The 13756-nt window shown below is 45.5% G+C and overlaps 2 non-coding genes across 2 annotated transcripts; both read right to left on the bottom strand.

The window, feature by feature from the left end:
• Positions 1–473: 473 nt before the first annotated feature.
• Positions 474–662, bottom strand: LOC120938613. The gene has a single exon (XR_005749170.1). It is a non-coding gene; the product is annotated as a U2 spliceosomal RNA (small nuclear RNA).
• Positions 663–12844: 12182 nt separating this feature from the next.
• LOC120938561 lies at positions 12845–13029 on the bottom strand. Its single transcript, XR_005749134.1, has one exon. It is a non-coding gene; the product is annotated as a U2 spliceosomal RNA (small nuclear RNA).
• Between the last annotated feature and the right edge of the window lie 727 nt (positions 13030–13756).

The following is a 13756-nucleotide window of genomic DNA, read 5'->3' as shown; positions in this document are numbered from 1 at the left end:
AGGAATCCTCCAGATATAAAGAAAAAAGCCTTGCCTCAGTTGACTTTTCAAGCTAGCTGCTGCAGCAAGGGACAGAAATGGAGCAAAGTCAACCCCCTTGTTTGACATGGACTCTCCATCCAAAGTGTCACTGCTAGCAAAGGCTTCATTTTGGGCCTTAGGAGAGAAATTGGTGGAACATTAGCTGTCTTGTCGAAATGTATGCACTGGCTAAATCTAGGTATTACTGAATAGGTAACTTCATACACTGTTATTTGGTGAGCAGCTAAAACTCTTCCTTTCCCCAAGAAAGTGACAAGAAGCAATGAACACAAAGACACAAGGGTTAAATGCAAGTTTATTGCAAAAAGAAGGTTAACAGCTTTGTGAGGAACAAGCAGAAAAATCAACAAACATTGTGAGCAAGACACAATGTACAAGCAAGCAAAGGATGATTTTTCCATTCAATTCAGTTTTTTTTAAATTGCGTAAGAGAGGGGTGCACCGGTCCTGGAGGTACTGCAATACCAGGTCGATGCATGGAGTGGACAGAACAAGCTTTTCTTCCATCTCCCTGTTCTAAAAATCCATTTTAATATAAGGTCCCCAGATAGGGGACATATCAGATATTAAACTGATAAGAACAGATTTTTTCTATTGAAAAGCCTGTGGCTTTCATAAATAAAATACAAAGTAAACATTGACAAAGACAAAAAAAAATATGTACAACATATTGTACAAACAATTAAAAACAAGAAATAATAATAAAAAACAACAACTTTACAATATTTTTTACAATACAAAAGAAAACACAATATTTCCACAATACAAAAAGTTGACAATATTAACATACAACACCCACATCCCTCCCAAAACCCACCCACAAAACCCTCCCACATAACCCTCCCACAAAACCCCAAAGGTAAATGACAAAAACAAAGCATACATCATCAAAAAATACAATAACGATAATGAAAACAAGAAAACATTTTAAAAAAAAAACCCTTCCACCCATCAAATAGTACAAAAATATAATATCTCAAAAAACTACCCCTACAATGTTCTGTCCCTCAACCCTATCCCTACACAAACAAAAATCACTCCTCAACGCTTGCTCCACACTTTCCCTTCACCACCACCTGCACTCACCCTGAAAGACAAAAAAAAGTTAATTTCATCAAAACATCAAAAACATAATCCCGAACACAAAAAAACACACATTATATACACCATTGCTTCCACATATCAATTTTCCACAACCTCCGTGCATCACCCTCACCCAATCTCTTAAAATCAAAATATACATAATTAAAAATCCTTCCTCGGACCATGGCCACACATTCCCTCACTTTCACAATCTCTTGCCTAAAAACAAAGATATTACGTAAAAAATTGCAAGAAAAAATGCAATAAAATAAATGTATCAAAAAATCTTAGATTTATGATTAAGTGGCGTCGGGCTGCCACGCAACGCGTCAAGATTCAGGAGAGCCGTCGGTGACGTCATCTCCGTTCGCGGCCGAGAACGGAGACTACTCAGAGACACACGCCTGTCAGCTACATGCTGCCTGATGTTTTTTTAATCGTTCTAAATGTGAGTGCATTTCCTTTTGCTCATTAAAACCTTATGTTTGCATACTACACTATGGGGATATCATATGTGTTTTATTGAGTGCCATCCATGCTGGGAGCGTTCTGGCTGGGACCTGTGAGAGCTGCAGCTGGGAGTGTGGAGAAAAATCTGTCCTAGAAGCATTGATCTGCAGGGATATCTGCTGGGCTTTTCAGCAATCATTATAGGCTCATTATAGCCTTTCCTAAGGTGAGAGGCTTGTACTACCATACACTGGTGTTGGTTCTGCACAGTTACATTTAATGATTGTACGGTGGATTACAGCTATCATTCAAGCACATTTGCACTTTGGAAACACTGTATTATTTGGATTATTGTTGTTTTCAAACAGTGTGTGGTGTTTCAAAAATTACTGAAGCACTGTTATTTTGATTGAACATTTATTTTTAGCACAGGGATTGTGCACATGGACTTTTTTTGATACATTTATTTTATTGCATTTTTTCTTGCAATTTTTTTATTTATTATATACACTGGATGTTTGTTGTCACTATTTATTCACTGAAGGATTCATTTTCTCACTTTAATACATTATTAATTTGGGATATCTATTTTGGAAAAGTGTCTGATGACCGAAATGGTTTTTAGTCAATCATATATTTTTCATTATTTTTCACGGTATTCATCCTTCTCATCATTGTTATTGATTTTTGGAGTTTTTTTCAAGGAATAAGGAGTGAAACACATTTTTTACTGATCATTAATTTTGTGCTCATTATTAATCATTTGCTTATTAGTGGCAAGCGCCATTACACCCCCCTCATTTTATACTATTGCTGGTGCGTGAGCATCTTTCAGTAGTGGCTGCTGCCTTTATAGTATACATCATATATTTTATTTATCGTTTTTATTCATATATTAATATTAGGTTTTAGTGCCCTGGGTTAGAGTGGTTTTGCGCATTAGTTCCCCCCCTTACAAAGATATTACGTACATCCCACAAACATTCCTTAACACAATTCACCACTATCCACAACAATCTCTCCTCATTCCTCGTTAGATCACACAAACCATACAACACCATCTCATATGTTAAAACATCCACACCAGTCAATCCCTTCACCATCTTCTCCATCCTACTCCATATTTTCCTAGCATACCGGCACTCCCAAAACACATGTATCACTCTCTCAATCCCCCCACACCCACTCCTCGGACACACCTCACTATCAACAAACCTTCTCCTCCTCTGAAACTCTCTCGTAGGCAGACACCCATGCACCCCCATCCATGCAATATATTTCTGCCTATTATCCACTCCCTTACAACACACATTCTTCCAGACTTTCTTACAAATAAGCAACTCTCAAACCACCTATTCCTTCCACTTCCTCCCTCTCTTTCAACAACTGCACAATTTTCTTACTCTCACACCATTTATCCCGCGTCACATCTCGCAAATCATACCTCCTCATACACCTATCAATCCTCACATAAAACCAAGGCGCAACAAAACATACAGGCTTCCTCAAATCAACCACACACAACTTACATTTCCGCAACACACTCCCACCAGCATATCTCACCATACATCCTGCAATATTCTCTTTCTCACTTAATCTCACACACATGCTTACATACTTCACCACCAGAAACTTCTCAATACTCACCATTCCTTTCCCACCATTCATTGCATTTTTCATCACTTTCTCTCTCTTCAACTTCTCCATCCGTGACGACCAAAAAAACGAAAAACACACTCTCACAATCTGCTTCATCACTCTATCAGGCGCTGGAAACACATAATACAAAAACAACAAAATTTGGCATCAACACAGCTTTCACCACCAACACTTTCCCATTCAACGATGAATGGGAAATTAAGTCCTTAGAGACCAAAAATCTGTTTTCTTTTTCACTCTCGCCAAAACATCCTGCCAACTCTCTCTCCCATACAAATCTCCATCAAACTTCACACCCAAAATCCTCAAACCTCCAACACAAAACTTCCAACCACATTGTTCAACTGTTCCCCACACCCCAAACAACTTGCACTCTTTTCCATATTCACACAAAACCCACTTGCCATACAAAAAATCTCAATCAGTAGTTTCACCCTTCTTAACCCTACCATATCCTTGCAAACCACAGTAACATCTTCCATATATCCAATCACCTTCAATACTCTACCCCCACTCCCAGGAACCTCCACTCCCCTCACACACTTATCTTTTGCCAACATCCTCAACAACGGCTCAATTACACAAACAAACAAAACAGGCGACAACGGGCATCCCTGTCTCACTCCTGACCCAATGCTAATGTCATTGGTCAGCCATCCATTCAGCAACACCTTACTTACCATACCTCTATACAAACACGTAATCCACCCAATCAAAACCTCCATAAACACTCTCAACTTCCTTCTTGCTTCCACCAAATCACACCCCACATCCTCACCCCATTCTCTCAGCTCCTCCAAGTATTCCAACCTCTTCAGCCAGCATTCATACACCTCACGCTCTTTCCTCGCAATCTCACATCCCTTTCTCACAAAAACCTCTGTCTGCACTTTCACCCACTCCCACCACTCAATCACACTTAAAATATCATTCCTCTTCACTTTTACAAAAAACTCACCATACTCTCTTTTCACGCTCTCATCTTCCAACAACTCCACATTCAACTTCCACACACCTTTACCATACGTTGCCTCTGGATCCATACTCACAACACATTCGATCCTACCATGGTCCGAGAAAGGCTCCCGTGTGATGGTAAAATCTTCTGCCTGCAAATTTTTTAAAACAAAAATCAATTCGTGACTGTACAGTGCCTTTATCACTAAAAAAAAAGTAGACCCACCATCCTCACCCCTTAAACCAAATAACCGCACAATCTCACCCAACTCCTTTCCCGATTTGTCAATATCCCCACCACCACCACCCCCACACCTATCCCCACTACGTATAATATAATTAAAATCACCACACATAATAACCGGATCCCTCCCCCCTAAAAAAAACTTCATTTTCTCCCACCGGTCCAGCCTTCCTTTCTTCTCCACAGGTGCGTACACGCAAAACAACTTAAAACAAACACCCCCATATTCTAAAAAAACACACAAACACCTCCCCACCTCCACCTTCCTTAAAAACTTAATCCTTCTATTTTTAAAAAGTACCCCCACACCCGTACACCTGCTTCGGCCAAAGGACCACACCGCAACCCCCTGATCCCACTTTGCGGTGGGCGGGTCTTCCCTCAAATTGCAGTCCTGTAGGCAGAAAATGTCAGCAGCATAGCCGGACAAGACCTTAAATACTGCTGCCCGCCTACAGGACGTCCCAATACTTCTGCAATTGAGGGAAGATACCCGTAAGGCCATAAAAAATTAGATAGGGATCATACTCCTGTCAGGAATTTTTTCTTTTTCCCGGCCTTACCAGTTCTGTTCCGGGTCCGGTGGCTCACCCCTGATCCAGGACTTGCCCCCCCGGTCTTCTTCTCCTCCTTCTCCATTACCCTTCTCCCCGGGGTCGGACCTGCAGTACCCCATCACGTCCTGCAGGCTGGACACCTGACCAGTGCTCACATATGATGGTGCTTGTGAGGAGTCCGAGTCAACCACTGCTTCAGATGACCCGGGGCCCGGGGAGTCTGGAAAAGAGCCAATGTCCTGGGAGGAAGTAGGGCCGTCGGCTCCCTCCATCTTCCTCTTCAAGGAAGGCTGCCCCACTTCCATCCCCTCCACCTCTGGGTCCTCCGACTCCATACCGCTCCCCTCCGCCTCCCCCTTGGCCATGAGGTTGTCAGGGACGCTCCTCTCGGGAAGAGAAGAGGTCCCTTCCTCCCCCACGGCGTCCAGAGGGGAGGGACCTGGCTCACCCTCCATAGGGGGGCAGGCAGCCCGCACCCCTACTTCCTCAGGCAGCCCTGTGGTCTGGTCGCCGGAGTTCACCGCGGCAGCCGGAGGACCACCTCTGGCCACATCTGCATAGGACAGTGCCCGTCTGTCCACAACCGCTTCTGGAGCCTCCACCGCTCTTACTTCCGCCACCACGGCTGTGGACAGTTCCGGTGTTGTAGGTTTTGAAACCTTCGGGCACTGCCTGGCCAGGTGGGTTCAGCTCCCACAGATGTGGCAGCTATTACCCTCTGGACACTGGCTCGCCCCGTGACCCTGCTTGAAGCAGTTCCGGCAGGTCAACCCGGCCTCGCACTGGTCTTTGGTGTGTCCGAAGGCAAAACACTGCCTGCAGAACAGTGGCTGGCCAGGGTACCACAGGTATCCGCGATTGCGCCCAATGGAGAAGGACTGTGGGTGTGCCGGACGCCACCGATGCCTTCCTTGTCCGCCCGGAAGGTGACCCAGAATCTTCGCTGCCCATTAAAGGTACCCAAAACATTCGTCAGTTTCACGCCCGCAGAAACTGACTCGCAGTACCGTAGTAAAAAGGCAGCGATCTCCCCATTCTTCACAAAGGGATTGTACATGTGTACCGTGATGGGGAGCCGCACAGTCGTCTCACTTGACAGGAACATGATCCCGTCCAATAGTTCATGGCCCTCCTTCTCTCCCTTCCGAAGCAGGCATGTCTGCAGATCTTTCTTCTTCCAGAATGTAACGTCATACAAACCGGTGGTGGGGAAACACTGCACGCAGAAAATGCTTTCTCTCGGCATCCCAAAAAGTTCCTTGTTCAACTTCTTCTGGACAAAATGCAAACCAACAGCTTCACGTTTTAGACACGGCCAGTCTTAAAGTATTGGGTGCATTAGGAGGCCCAATCATCCTCTCGCTCACCGATCCCACCCCCACCACATGGATGGCAGGGAGAGGCGATCGCAACCCGTTGTCTGGGGACTAAGCCTCGGGCCAATAGCAGCAAGGGGAGGCTCTCCTAAGAACGATCCCCCCAAGGCCGACCTCCGGGTACCCCAGACACCTCTTGACTAAGAATCAGGCAGTGGAGACTACACTTGATCTTAGCCAAAAGGCCGAGAAGCGATAACCCAATTATTCTCTGTTCCGAGCGAGCGGCTTTCTTGCCCCACCGGAGGGCTCGCTGAGAGTTGCCCATTTGCCTGTACCCGGCAATCGCCCTTCCCCCCCCCAAGTCTAGGCTGTCCGGAGGTGTGAATCCACAGCCAGACGGGCGTCGCTGGCCTACAGGCCTAATCCCCTGTCTACTGGACAATCCACACTTTTCTGACACCTGCCCAACACTGCTGGAGCCCAGACATGACCTTTAGTCATCCCAAAATAAGAATTGCACAGATTCAGGTGCTTCTCGTTGCTCCTCGTGCACGTTCAATGAGGGAAATGATTTGCATGTGCCGGCCTCCTAGTTAACATAACGTGGACGTAGTTAACATAACGTGGACGAAAATCGAGGGCCACTAGAGGGAGTCAAAGACTAAGGGATCCTCCAGATAAAAATAAAAAACCCTTGCCACAGCTGACTTTTCAAGCTAGCTGATGCATGCAGCAAGGCACAGCAGCAATGGAGCAAATTCAGCCCCCTTGTTTGACAGCAGGGTGGTCAGTGCTTATTGAAGGCTTCATTTTGGGCCTTAGGAGAGAGAGAGCGAGCAAGGAGTAGCTTCAGCACATATACTTACTCCACAATCAATCCTACCATGATCCGTGAAAGGCATCTTCTCAATATTAAAATTTTCTTTTCTTTTTTCACATTCCTAGATAAAAAAACAAAAATCAATCTGTGAGGATACCTTCCCATTAGCACTAAAAAAAAGTTGACCCCCCATCACACCCAGCATCCACTAAATTGAACAATTTAACAATATCCCCAAGCTCCTTCCCCGACTTATCCATTGTGCTACCACCACCACCAACCCCACCACTACTCACTCTATCCCCATCCCTAATAATACAGTTAAAAATCCCTAACCAAAAAAGTAGGTTCCCTCCCCCCAAAAATAATTTCAGTTTGTCAAAAAGAGCAAGCCTTTCATTTTTAGCAGCGGCACCATACACACAAAAAATGCGAAAAATCATACCCCCGAACTAAAAAAAAAACAGCACACATCGGCCCTGGTCCACATGTACAACTCTTCGGATCTTGAAGTTGTTATTTTTGAAGAGCACACACACCCCGCCACTCTTTCTATTATTCAAGGACCACACAGCAGGTCCCTGGGTCCAACCAGCAGCCCAGGGCTCCTCACTCAAGTTACACTCCTGTAGGCATAAAATATCACAGGGCAGGGCAGCAAAAAGCTGGAAAATAGCTGCCCTCCTGTACGCAGATCTTATACTACGAACATTGAGTGAAGAGACCCTTAATTTCATCTAAAGGGGGTTTAGATGGTATATCGGTCCAACACAAAAAAGAAAATTGACCGTCACCTCTTCTTGCCCACCTTAGAACTCTGCGTCTTCACAATAGCACCCCCCGCTTTTTTTTACCTCCGCCTTCTTTTTGCCCTTGCTTGATCTGCGGTAGCCGGTCACATCTTGCAGATGTTGCACTTTGTCCACGCTGATATAGGACTGGCCCGAGTCGGAGTCAGCTGCCACGTCCTCCTTCGGAGAGCCCATGTCACTGGAGTCCTCGATAATCTGTGAGGGAGATAAAGCAGACTGGTCTTTCTTGCGCTTCAAGGTGTCACGGCTGAGATCCATCTCCTCTTGTACAGGTTTAGTACTTGGGCCTGCCCCCTCCCCTACCTCCCTTTCCTGCTCACCCTCCGCTGCCAGGACCTCAGGCGCACACTGAGCTCCACGGGAGTGTGCGTCCCCCACGGCAGCATCAAGAGGCTTGCTAGGAAGATCCTCAGTACGGACCGGATCTACCACGGGGGGAGGGGCAATGATGTTATTGCCCTTCACTGCATCAGCATAGGAGGCTCTGCCTCCCCCACTCTCCAGCGACTCTGTACCTCCAGCATCTTTCTCCTGTGGGCCTGACTGCTGGCCTGGCTGACTCCCCCAGGCCACCTTCGGGCATTTCCGGGCAAGATGCTCCCGGCTACCACAAATATGGCACTTCCTGCCCTCCCCACAGCCTGTGGTTTTATTGCCAGGTTTAAAACAATTCCGGCACATCTCGCCAGTCTCACACTCCTCCCTAGTGTGCCCAAAAGAATAACAGAGACGGCAAAATGTAGGTTGCCCTGGGTACCAAAGATACCCACGATTGGACCCAATAGAAAAAGTTTGGGGTGGGTACCTTACCCCTCCAATTCCATCTGGATCCCGTTTCTGCTGGACCCAAAACTTGCGTTTCCCATTAAAGGTACCAAAGATGTTAGACTGTTTTTGGCCAGCAGAAACGGAATCGCAGTACATGGCCAAAAAGGCCACAATCTCCTCATTCCTCACGAAAGGGTTGTACATATGGACCACAACCGGTATCTGCAACTTGCTCTCCGCACAGTGAAAAGTTATGCCTTCCAGCAATGGATCGCCCTGCTTCTCCGCCTGCCGTAACCAACATGTCTGCAAGTTAACTTTCTCCCAAAAGGTGACATCATAAACACCAGTGGAAGGAAAGCACTGAACGCAAAACATACTCTCTCGAGCCATGCCCAATAACTCCTAGATGACGCGCTTCTGAACATGGTGCAAACCAACATCGTCCCTCTTCTCCTCAGCAACCGACAGCCGGACTGTATTTGATGCGTCAGGTGTTAACACCATGTTCACCTAGGGTCTACTCCACATCTCACAAAGGGAAGTAAGTAGGGGATCGCAACTCGTTGTCTGGGGACTAAGCCTCGGGCCAATAGCAGCAAGGGGGGGCTCTCTGAAGAGAACGATCCCCCCAAGGCCGACCTCCGGGTACCCCAATATTGTTGTATGTATAAGCAGATCCTCAAATTTGAAAGCACCTCATCCCATGAAATATATGAATGAATAAAAGGGGGAATTGGGTACCTGGAGACCCTGGGATTATAAGACGGTGCTGATAAATCGTGAAGGACACAATAGTTTGAAAAAATAGAAAAGATTTTTAATACATTTTATCATACAAATATTAAATAAATAATTTGAAAAAACAAGACCTGCTGAAGTTTAGAACATAGACAGACTTCAGTATCGTAGAACAACTTGTTGCAGTTTTAGTTCGCTCAACATGTTTCGCTCTTTTGAGCTTCTTCAGGAGTGTTTAGAACTAACTGCAATGGATTGAAAGAGAAAATCAATAAAAAAAAAAACGGGAAAAAACGGCATGCGTCGAATGACGCGCCGCCATATTGGATATGGGACATTTTCCCATACTTGCTATTGTATGAATACCAACTGCCGCAAAAAGCGGCGGCTCGGCGAATATCAAACAGCTGACTTAAAGAGAGCGGGGGGACAAGGTGAAGACAGAAACGGGGGGTAAATAATTAGGACCACTAATGCAAAGGGATCCAGCCACCTTGGCATAACATAGTGGTCCTACATGTCCCTATGGTTAAATTAGGGGACAGAAGATGACATCATATATGCACATCAATTCGTGAAAAGCGACTCTCCAATCAGCTATAGCGGAAAAAGAATCCCAAATGTTTAAAGCACTTGAATGTATAAATCAGTCTGTGAAGACCGGTTGAGTTTGCGCCCCCTGCTGCAAAATAAAAATGGGAATTGTTGACTCCTTGTTAACAATGACATTATTGGCTGATACATTGTGCATAATAACAATATTGACAAGGCAAACAGAACCCACAATATTAAATGAACATAATACTTATTAGGCAACATAACTAAGACAATACAAAAAAAAAGGAAAATAAGAAAAATGAAGAAGGAGAAAGAGACATTAAAATAACAATGATATGACAATGACTCAAAAAAAAGGTTTGAAGCTAAAAGCCTCGTTCAAACCGGGGTAATGCAAAGCGGATAATAAGTGAATCCACCTAGCCTCCCGCTGTAATAATATTTTATCGAAATCCCCGCCTCTTTCACCAGGGGGGATGTGCTCCAAGGTAAAAAAATTCATTTTCATACTGTTGAAATTATGATGGATGCCCATGTGAAGGCTAATGGGACTTTCCATCTTTTTTTTTGGTGATTAAATTAACACGATCCCTAATCCTGTGAAAGAAGGGACGCTTTGTTTTGCCTATGTAGAATGATCTACATTCGCATATCATAATCTAGACAATTCCAACGGATTGGCAGGTAACAGAAAATGAAGGTTTGTGGATACGCCCACTCGGCAACAATATCGAGGTCGCAGAGTGGATGTATCCACAAAAAAGACAATTGTGGCACGGATGAGTGCCCCCTGGTCCTTTCTTAGATACAGTTCTTGAGCAATGGTGACTATGCACTAATTTATCACGTAGAGATTGGGATCTCTTGAATGTAATCTCGGGGAAAGATTTTATGTTTTGCAACTGTATCATCACCCAACAGGAGATGCCAATATTTTTGGAGAATCCCTCGCAGTTTCTGGTGATGCCCCGAATAACGGGTAATCAACCTGATCCCCGGGCTCTCCTTTTTAATTCTGGTATCATAGAGGAGCGATTTGCGCTCATGCTTCTTTGCTCGCACATAGGCCTTTTTTAAACAGGTGTTGCTGTATCCCCTGTTCAAAAATCTGGATTGTAAAGCTTTGGCCTCAGTTTCAAAAGTGAGGTCATCGCTACAATTACGGCGTAGCCGTAAATATTGGCCATATGGTATGCTGGATATCAAAGGCCCTGGGTGAGAGCTTTCAGCATGCAGCAACGAATTGCCAGCAATTGGTTTACGAAACAATGAAGTACCCACATTGCCATTTTTGTCAACATTGATTTTTAGATCAAGAAAGTTAAGATTAGTAAGACTGGTTTCAAAAGTGAAATGTAAATTATATTTATTGATTTTTAGGCTATCAATAAATTTAAGGAGTTCAACATAGGGCCCGGTCCAAATGAAGAAGATATCATCGATGAACCTTCTCCATAAGGGTATATGGTCCATGTAGGTCTGCATGTCCTCCCGATGGAAAAGGGTCTGCTCCCACCCCCCCCCCCAGGTACAGGTTGGCGTATGTGGGGCCACACTTGGTTCCCATTGCCACGCCCTGTACCTGGAGGTAGTGGGAGCTGCCATACAGGAAGATATTGTTAGACAATACAAAATCCAGTAAACTCAAAATAAAATGATTATTTCCAGAGGAAACGTCAGAGCCCTCAGAAATTAAGCCCTCCACAACCTTTACCCCCAAACAATGGGGGATCGAATTGTAAAGAGCCTCCACGTCCAATGAGACCAGCTATGACCCCTCCGGGACATTAAGGACGTCAAGAGCTCTCAAGAGGTCACTGGTACCCTGTAAATAGGATACTAGGTTTTGAACATGTGGTCTCAAGTAGTCATCTACTAGTTGGCTAGCATGTACCCCAGACACCTCTTGACCAAGAATCAGGCAGTCGAGACTACACCTGATCTTAGCCAAAAGGCCAAGAAGCGATAACCCAATTATTCTCTGTTCCGAGCGAGCGGCTTTCTGGCCCCACCGGAGGACTCGCTGAGAGTTGCCCGTTTGCCTGTACCCGGCAATCGCCCTCCCCCCCAGTCTAGGCTGTCCGGAGGTGTGAATCCACAGCTGGACGGGCGTCGCTGGCCTACAGGCCTAATCCCCTGTCTACTGACCAAACCACACTTTTCTGACACCTGCCCAACACTGCTGGAGCCCAGTCGTGACCTTCAGTCATCCCAAAGTAAGAATTGCACAGATTCAGGTGCTTCTCGTTGCTCCTCGTGCACGTTCAAAGAGGGAAATCATTTGCATGTGCCGGCCTCCTAGTTAACATAACGTGGACGTAGTTAACATAACGTGGATGAAAATCGAGGGCCACTAGAGGGAGTCAAAGACTAAGGGATCCTCCAGATAGAAATAAAATACCCTTGCCACAGCTGGCTTTTCAAGCTAGCTGATGCATGCAGCAAGGCACAGCAGCAATGGAGCAAATTCAGCCCCATTGTTTGACAGCAGGGTGGTCAGTGCTTATTGAAGGCTTCATTTTAGGCCTTATGAGAGAGCGAGCGAGGAGTAGAAGACTAGCTGACTTGTCGAAAATTGGATGCCCTGACTAAATCTAGGTGTTGCTGAATAGGTAACTTCATAGTGTAATGTCATTTGGTGAGCAGCAAAAAAACTTCTTCCTTCCCCCCAAGAAAGTGACAAGAAGCAATGAAGACAAAGACACAAGGGTTAAATGCCAGTTTATTGCAAGGAACCGAGTTTAAGCAAGACACATTGTCAGCAACAAGAAAGACACAAGACAAACAAGTTGGATGATTTTCCATTTAAATCTATTTTTTTACACTGCGTAAGAGAGGGGTGCACCGGTCCTGGAGGTACTGCAATACCAGGTTGATGCGTGGAGTGGACAGAGCAAGCTCTTCTTCCATCTCCCTGTTCTAAAAATCCATTTAATATATGGTCCCCAGATAGGGGACGTATCAGATATTAAACTGATAAGAACAGATATTTTTTTTTTGCTGGAAGCAAAAGCAGGATGAAGCACTGAGGTCCTGGCAGGAAGCTGGCAGCAGGCTGGAAGCAACGGAGGCACTTGTGGAGCAGGAAGCAACAGGTCAGGCAAGCCGGGTCAACACAAATGAGCAGATCAGAGCCAAAGCAAAGTCCAAAAGGGGTAGTCAAGGTTCAGGCCGGGTCGGTATAACAGGCGAGCAAAGTCAGAGCCAGGGGTTAAGCAGGTGCGGAGGTCAGAGGAAGCCGGGTCAGGTAATCAGGAACAGCAAATACACAGGTGCAGATTATCCAGGGAAACGCTGTAGACAGGACAGCAAGTTGGTGAGGGATCAGGTTGTTTATATAGGGAATCCTTGGCGCTAAAAACACTGTCAACGTGCGCGCGCACCCGTACGCGCGCCACTGGCGCGCGCGCATGCACGCAAGTGCGTTCCAACGCGCGGGCAAGCGTGCACCAATGCGCACGCGCCGGGAACGGATTCTCCTGACAACGGAAGGTCGTCCATGACAATAAATCACAGACTTTTCCATCTCTACCTAATTTCTACACATCCTTACCTTTGAAATCATAACAAAGGGTAAGCTAATCTTTAATTCCCACACCCAAAACTCAAAATCACCGATGTACGTTCATTCATCACCTAGTGTCCCCCTCACCCTCTACTTTCAAAAAAGACCACTTACTTCCTTCCATCCTCAGACGTCAACACAATTACACCTACTCTAACCACTCATGTCTCAACCTACACCT

The sequence above is a fragment of the Rana temporaria genome, chromosome 4, assembly GCF_905171775.1.
Source record: "Rana temporaria chromosome 4, aRanTem1.1, whole genome shotgun sequence".
Classification (NCBI taxonomy): Eukaryota; Metazoa; Chordata; class Amphibia; order Anura; family Ranidae; genus Rana; species Rana temporaria.
The sequence above is the reverse complement of the archived record's forward strand: the minus strand, read 5'-3'. Positions and strand labels throughout refer to the sequence as shown.